Source organism: Etheostoma spectabile, chromosome 12 (assembly GCF_008692095.1).
Source record: "Etheostoma spectabile isolate EspeVRDwgs_2016 chromosome 12, UIUC_Espe_1.0, whole genome shotgun sequence".
In the NCBI taxonomy this organism is placed as follows: domain Eukaryota; kingdom Metazoa; phylum Chordata; class Actinopteri; order Perciformes; family Percidae; genus Etheostoma; species Etheostoma spectabile.
In genome coordinates this window covers 24,941,806-24,950,169 of record NC_045744.1, presented here as the reverse complement: position 1 = coordinate 24,950,169, position 8,364 = coordinate 24,941,806, and the positions used below count along the sequence as shown (strand labels likewise).

The 8,364-nt window shown below is 41.7% G+C and overlaps 1 pseudogene; it reads left to right on the top strand.

Annotated features, from left to right (window-relative positions):
- LOC116699607 (interleukin-20 receptor subunit beta-like) overlaps window positions 1-5,137 on the top strand; it is a 13,056-nt pseudogene extending 7,919 nt beyond the window's left edge.
- Window positions 5,138-8,364: the final 3,227 nt, after the last annotated feature.

Below are 8,364 nucleotides of genomic sequence, written 5' to 3'. Positions count from 1 at the left end.
ATTAAGTTGTTTTGCAATACTTCTGTTCTATAACATGAGATGTTCTGGTACATTCTGTTATAATCCAGCTCTCCTAAATGTGTCAGAAGCAGAACTGATTGTGAGGGACTCATCCTGGATCTGGTTCCAGTCCCTCTTTATAGCCACTGATCTTTTTCTCCGCAAGTCCTGAACTGAGAGTCATAAACTCTCAGTCACATTCCAACTGAAAGATAACGAAGTAAGCACAAAAACACATCACACCACTGTGACCTAGAGACACCCCCCGCCCCCCCCTTAGGGAATAAGACCAGGGGTGCAAGAGCCAAAGAGCCAGACAAAGGAAGGGGAGAGCAGTGATAGCTTGATCCAGGTAACTTTGCCTCTAGGATATATCCTACGTAATGAAAACGTAGCTCCAACACTATCCGCCCTTTCTTTCCCCCTGCTTTCCTTTGTCATATCATCTGTCCGTAGTTCTTACTTTCACTTCAATGCATTCTCATGAATGGGTTTGCATGACCAGTCACATGATTATAGGGTTTAACGGTCTTTACAGTCAAGTTTAGCCGACAACAGGTGAGCGCCATGTGGCTACGGCAGTTAAGTTTAGACACCAAAACTACAAGTTAATAGTACAATTTAAAAAATATTGTGGTTTCCTGGTGAAAGTCTTGTGTTTTCTCCTTAACTTCTCCAGGACATGAACACCTGTTTCCTGGAGAAAGTCTGGTGTTTTCTCCTTAACTTCTCCAGGACATGAACACCTGTTTCCTGGAGAAAGTCTTGTGTTTTCTCCTGGTTTATTTGATTCATAAATCAATACAAACCAACGTGTTGTTTACAACCCGTGGAGGGTGTGGTAGAAACCTGTAATGGCTTATTAAAAACACACTAAATAAACACACCTAATGAACATACCATACTCTCTCTCTCTCTTCTCTCTCGCTCCTCTCTCTCTCTCTCTTCTCTCTCTCTCTCTTCTCCTCTCTCTCTCTCTCCTCCCCCCCCCCTCCCTCTCTCCCCTCCCCCTCTCTCTCCCTCACTAGGCTGATGTGTACACGAGACCAGCTGAGCAGACTCCGCTGCACGTCGCCGCCCTGCAGGACGGAGCAGTGTACTGCGTCAGAGCGCACATCGTCCTAAATACTCACCTCAGCAGCAGGAGCACTGAGACCCCAGTGTGTCTCCATCACAGGTACACACACACAAACACACACACACATACACACATACACATACACAATACACACATACACACATACACACACACGCAACACACACAAGCACACACAATAAAACACACACGCAGACACAATAAAATATACACACAAAACACACACAATAAAACAAACACAACACACACACACACAATTAAAACATACACACACACACACACACACACACACACATACACACATACACACACACACACACAATAAAACATACGCACACACACACACACAACACAATAAAACATACCACACACACACACACACACACACACACACAGACAAATACACACATGCAAGCACACACACAAACACACACACACACGCAAGCACACACAAATACACACACAAGCTCACACACACACACACACACACACCACACACACACACAACACACAGGTACACAAGCAAGCACACAACACACAAAAACACACATGCAAGCACACACAATAAATCACACACACTTATACGTCCACACATACACAAACACACACACAAGCTCACACACACACACACACACACACACAACACATCACACTCAAACACACACACACACACACACATGTAAGCACACACACACAATAAAACACACACACAGAAACACACACACACACTTCAATACCTTCTTAACACATACAGGAGAATCATGATTTCCTTTACGTAAAAAGACTTTTGCTCCATAAATTGTTGCACAAACAGATATTTGAAGCGTTGTAAACCCCGGTTACGATGTTACAGTGTGCCCCCCCCCCGTCTCTTCCCTCCAGGTCCCGGCGCTGCGTGGAAGAAGCGACCACGGTGACGGGGACCGTCGTCATGACGGCCGGCCTCCTGTTCGCCGTGTCTGGGCCGCCGTTCACTGCCCGCCCACGTCTGCCAATCGTATTTCAGGAAAGAGCCGCTGCCCCTCTCATGGTCAGTCCCACTCATGAATATAAATCCAATCAGAATCATTTTTCAGAATCAGGTTTTGTCATGTTTTCATAGTAGAAATGCACTTCTGGTTGTTAAAATATCCTACACACACACACACACACACACACACACACACACACACACACACACAGCACGCACGCACGCGCACGCACGCACACACACACACACACAACACACACACACACACACGTAAACAGAATCACACACAAATAGAAGCACACACACACACACACACACACAAATAGAAGCACACACACACACACAATTAGAAGCAACACACACACACACACACACACACAAACACACATATAAACAGAATCACACAGACATAAACAAAAACCACACACACACACACACACAAATAGAAACACACACACACACAAACAACACACAAAAACAATCACACACACACACATAGTCACTAACGAGCAACACACAACACCGTAAACAGAAACACACACACACATTCACACAAACACACAAACACACACACAAACAAACAAACAATCACACACACACACAGTAACTCACATGCAGACACACACATACAAGCAGAGACAAACAGACAAACACACACACACACACACTAGAAGGTTCATTGAGAATATGTTACAATAATATTAGCTACAGTTCAGAAAGGGGATTTAAGAGTTTTTAAATGCAGATTACATAACAAACATGACGTCATTCTAACTCAAACTAAAGCTCCTTATGTAAAGTCAGCACAAAACTGAAGAAAAAATAAAATAAACGTAAACAAAACCTTTTTTAACCATTTTATTTGAACTCAGTATGCATTACAATCATGTGAAACTACAGTAACACACAAAATATTACTGTAATACACTGCTCATTGCTCATTTCTCTTGTTGATGGGTCTTGGACTCGATTTCGGACTCAAGACCGTCACTGGTATTTGGACTCGGACTTGTCTCGGTCTCTCTAGTATTTGGACTCGGACTTGTCTCGGTCTCGCTAGTATTTGGACTCGGTCTTGTCTCGGTCTCGGCCGCTGGTCTTGCCCAACATGGCTTCTGGTCTGGACCGAGTCCAGGTGTCTTTATTATGTTGATAATAATATTGGAGGGAAAGGGAAACCCAAAAGGATTGTCTTGATACTGTCATGCATAAGACCTTTATTCTGTCCTGGACTCGGTTTCTGCTGTTGTAGGCTTGTGTTGGACTGCCCTCTAGTGGACACAATGTACAACAACAACAACAATGTGCTAATAGTGGCTAAAAGTGACTTTTTCTAATGTTTTTTTTCGCTTTTTCCATCTTTTGGTGCTGTTTTTTAAAAACCTGAGCTGGTTTAATAGCAGGTTTTACATTTATTCTCGGAAGTCATGGTCAAAAAAACTCATTCATATTAAATTATACATATGTTGTTAGTTCAAAATGCAGAAAATACAAATGATTTTAGCTAAGAGTTAAGATCAGAGGACGTTGAGTGGATCTCAGATGGGTAGATGTCAAAGTTTAGTCCCGATACTGTTTCAAAACCATTAAAAAAAAGAATTCAAATGCTATAAGATTTTTAGAAAACACCCAAACAATTCATTAAAAGTAATCATTAATGTTCCCTGAAGGTTGTATGGAATCATCCATTTTATTTGGGGTAATTTGGTTGAAAGAAATCCATATTTCTGACAGGGCTGTAGAACTCGAATCGCGTCAATCTTTTTTGTGATCAAAACATTATTATTATTATTATTATTATTACTTCTTATTGCTTCTGCTGTTGTAGGCTTGTGTTGGACTGCCCTCTAGTGGACACAATGTACTACAACAACAACAACAACAACAACAACAGCAACAACAACAACAGCAACAACAACAACATGCTAAAACTGAGCTGAGCAGTGTAGCAAGTAATAATGATAGGATGATTTTGAGCAGAGTTGTAGTCAAGACCACCTTAGTCGAGTCCAATACCAGGACAAGTCGAGTCCAAGTCAAGACCGAGTACAAAGAGGTTCAAGTCCGAGACAGGACCGAGTCCAAAGAGGTTCGAGTCAGGACTCAAGACCGTTTTTCTATGGTCTCGGACTTGTCTCGGTCTCGCTAGTATCTGGACTCGGACTTGTCTCGGTCTCGCTAGTATCTGGACTGGACTTGTCTCGGTCTCGGCCACTGGTCTTGCCCAACATGGCTTCTGGTCTGGACCGAGTCAGGTGTCTTTATTATGTTTATAATAATATTGGAGGGAAAGGGAAAACCAAAAAAAATTGTCTTGATACTGACATGCATAAGACCTTTATTCTGTCCTGGACTCGGTCTTGTCTCGGACTCAAACCTCTTTGGACTCGGTCTTGTCTTGGACTCGACTAGTCCTGGTCTTGGACTTGACAAAGGTGGTCTTGACTACAGCCCTGATTTTAGATAAAAAACTTTTAAACGGGTCAATTTGAGTCAAGGACAACACAAAGGGTTAAAGTCCGTTAGCACAGAGTCCACGTGGTCTAAACCTTTGACTGTGTGTGTTTCAGAGCCCCGACTGGGACGTAAGGACCCCCACACTCAGCTCGGAGGAGGCGGAGCTTTGTGAGCAGATCCGCGTGAGCGTCGACCCCCAAGGCTGACGAGACGAGGATCTGAGACCCTAAAGAGAGAACCCACATCTGGAAGAACAAGGGTCTACGCTTCTCTCTGTCGGGGGCTTCATGGAGCACGTGTTCCCGAAGACGCTTTCTTGGGGTCAACTTTGCGTTTCATGAGACGGAGAAGGCAAGACCCGCCCCCCGCTGCCGCTGATTGGATAGTAGTCCTAGCTTTCCTAGGTTGGATTGGTTGGATTCTAGACTAAGACCTAGACCTAGACCTAGACCTAGAGAGACCTTATTGTCATTCATCTCCACATTCACATGAGGAGATGAGCGGGATTTCGTTGCAAGGCTCCGAAAAAGGAAAAGAAACAGAAGAAAGTGAAAAGAGAAACAGTATGAATATGCAACAAGTACAAGTACAAGTGTAATATAAAGCACGTACAATATAAAGTATTGGCAATATAAAGTATTTGCAACATAAAGTACATGCATATGAAGTATTTGCAACATAAGTACATGCAATATGAAGTATTTGCAACATTAAGTACATGCAATAGGAAGTATTTGCAACATTAAGTACATGCAATATGAAGTATTTGCAACATTAAGTACAGCAATATAAAAATTAAAAATGGAGGCCAATTATTAATGATTATGACTCGTGCAAATATCAATAACAGCAGGATGTATTGCAGTGAAATGAATAATGAGTAAATTTAAGTTACAATAATATAAATTAAAGTTATGGTCTGTTATGGTAATAATAATAATATTTATGTACCCTTTATTAATCCCACAAGGGGAAATCACAATTGACACTCTGTTGTTACACATTACACACAGGCCTGAACTACACACAGTACCTATACACGCACTAATGGAGTATAATACTAACATGTGTCTGTATTTCCAAGTAGAAACCCTTTATAAGGTACTGTGTGTGAGGTATGAGCTGGGTCTGGATGGGCGGCAGAGAAGTGTAGAGAAGGAGAGAAGAGAAGGAGAGAAGGAGAGAAGAGAAGGAGAGAAGGAGAGAAGAGAAGGAGAGGAACACGCGGTGCTTTATTCCAGCTTTATACATCTGTTGATTTTAATCATCTGACATTTTAGAAGCATCGATGAGACTTTCCTCCCAAAAGAAAATGACATCATCAGGTTATGGAAAACATGTGAAGATGTTTATTTTGAGTCATTTAAGAACTTATTGTAACTTATATACTGTATGCTTTTACATTTGTTGATGTTACCATTTTTTTATATTTGTATTGTATTCTATCTATTCTATTGTGTGTATGTGTGTGTGTGTGTGTGTGTGTGTGTGTGTGTGTCCATGCAAGCGTGTTTGAGTGTGTGTGTTTGAGTGTGTGTGTGTTTGAGTGTCTGAGTGTGTGTGTGTGTGTGTGTGTGTGTCTGAGTGTCTGTGTGTGTGTTTGAGTGTGTGTGTGTGTGTGTGTCCATGCAAGCGTGTTTGAGTGTGTGTGTTGAGTTGTGTGTGTTGAGTGTCTGAGTGTGTGTGTGTGTGTGTGTGTGTGTCTGAGTGTCTGTGTGTGGTGTTTGAGTGTGTGTGTGTGTGTGTGTGTGTTAAGGTTCAATTGAGGTAATATGAAGGTGATATTTTGTACTAATACTTGTCGTAATTAATACACTTGTCGTGTATTAACACGTGTCATAAAATTCAACATGTTTGAATACCAAACGTTCAGTTTTTTGGAAGTTTTTAAGTTATTCATGCTGAACGCATGGTTCAGCATGTAAACTAATAAACTGATTTTGAAAGATGTCAGCAGCAGGTCAAGGCTACCAGACAGGACTGTAGTACTCAAGTCTGGTCTAGGACTCAAGACCGTTTTTCTATGGTCTCTGACTTTTCTCGGACTCGCTAGTATTTGGACTCAGATTTGTCTCGGCCACTGGTCTTGTCCAACATGGCTTCTGGTCTGGACCGAGTCCAGGTGTCTTTATTATGTTGATAATAATAATATTGGAGGGAAAGTGAAACCCAGAATGATTGTCTTGATACTGTCATGCATAAGACCTTTATTCTGTCCTGGACTCGGTCTTGACTCGGGCTCTAACCTCTTTGGACTCGGTCTTGTCTTGTACTCAACTAGTCCTGGTCTTGGACTCGACTAAAGTGGTCTTGACTACAGCCCTGCTACCAGGGGATGTCTTTTTCATTGTTATGAGTCAAGGGTGAGTGTTTGTGTTGGTACAGTGTTTAGTCCGTCAGGGGAAGTGTGAAGCTTTACTTCCTGGACCCCCCCCGGTCCAGACACAGAGGGGACTGGTTGCACAGGGAGATGGCACCTGGTTGACAGGAATTCTTAAGTGGTCCTTAACAAAGCCCACACTTCTGAACTACAAGAAGAACAGGATGGGTGGGTTCTGTTTTACTTTACTCCGCAGCTTATTTTATATATAGTGTTTACAGACAAACCGGACAACCAAAGAAATTGTAATCATAATATTAACGGACAGTCATAAACAACACACTGGGACACAGGGACACGTCCCAGGACACTAAATCACAGGGAGGAAAAACGGGAAGGAGGGAGACAAAACAACACAAGCAGACACACACACACACACACACACACCACACACACACACACACACACACACACACACACACACACACACACACATACAGAGATAAGAAAAGGGACCAATCACACACACAATCAATATAAACGGCTACAGCCGTGACCTTAAGGACTCAGCAATGCTGTGCCAAGTCTTCGAAGTCCTCCCCGGGACTCCACCCACACGAGATAAGTCATGAGGTGGCTTCCAACGAGTTGCAATCATCCTCTAGCACGTTTTTGAGCTTCACCCCCCCCACGTCAAATAAAACTATTTCGCATAAACCTCTCTCCGTAATACTGAAAGCAAAAGTATCTTTTGCATATTTGCACTCAATGATAACAAACTGATAACATGCGTATAATTCAGCAAATGTCTAAAACAGAAGAGTAATAATTTCCAAAAACTACTACTGAAAACCATCTCATGTAAAATATTAAAAACTTAAGTAGTAAAGTAGCACAAAGTCATCAAATGCAATCAGTTAACCCTTGTGTTGTCCTCGGGTCAAATTTGACCGGTTTAGAAAAACTATCAATTTCAGAAAAGAACATTGAAAAAAGTGACAAATAATGAAAAATAACTAAAAAATTGGAATACGCGAAAAAAGAAATTGTTAAAAAATTGACTAAGACATAATTAAAAAAAAGTCAAAAGTGACAAAAATAGGAATACAGTAGACAAAAAGAAGAAGAAAAGTGTAGAAAAAGAACAACAAACTGTTGAAATTCCAACCCAGAAAAACAGAAAGTTGCCGGTCGACGGGAAGACAACGCGAGGGTTCAGTTAAACCAGGTATAGTTGTATTTAGCAGTTAGCCTGTGCTTGAGTTGGACGCAAAGTTCACAGTGAATGCGTCTTATAGACGTATACTTTGACTTGGCTTCATTGAGTTAATTATGAAATACGTTTTTTTTAGATATATCAAAGGTGAGGTCAGGTGTGCCTCTTAGATGCGCTCAGCTTTGACAAACACATGACTTTAAGTACGTGGTTAGGAATATATTTGAAATAATTGCATATTACCTTCCAGTTTCCTCGATAAACTAACTGATTTTGAAAGATGTCAGCAGCGGGTCAAGGCTACC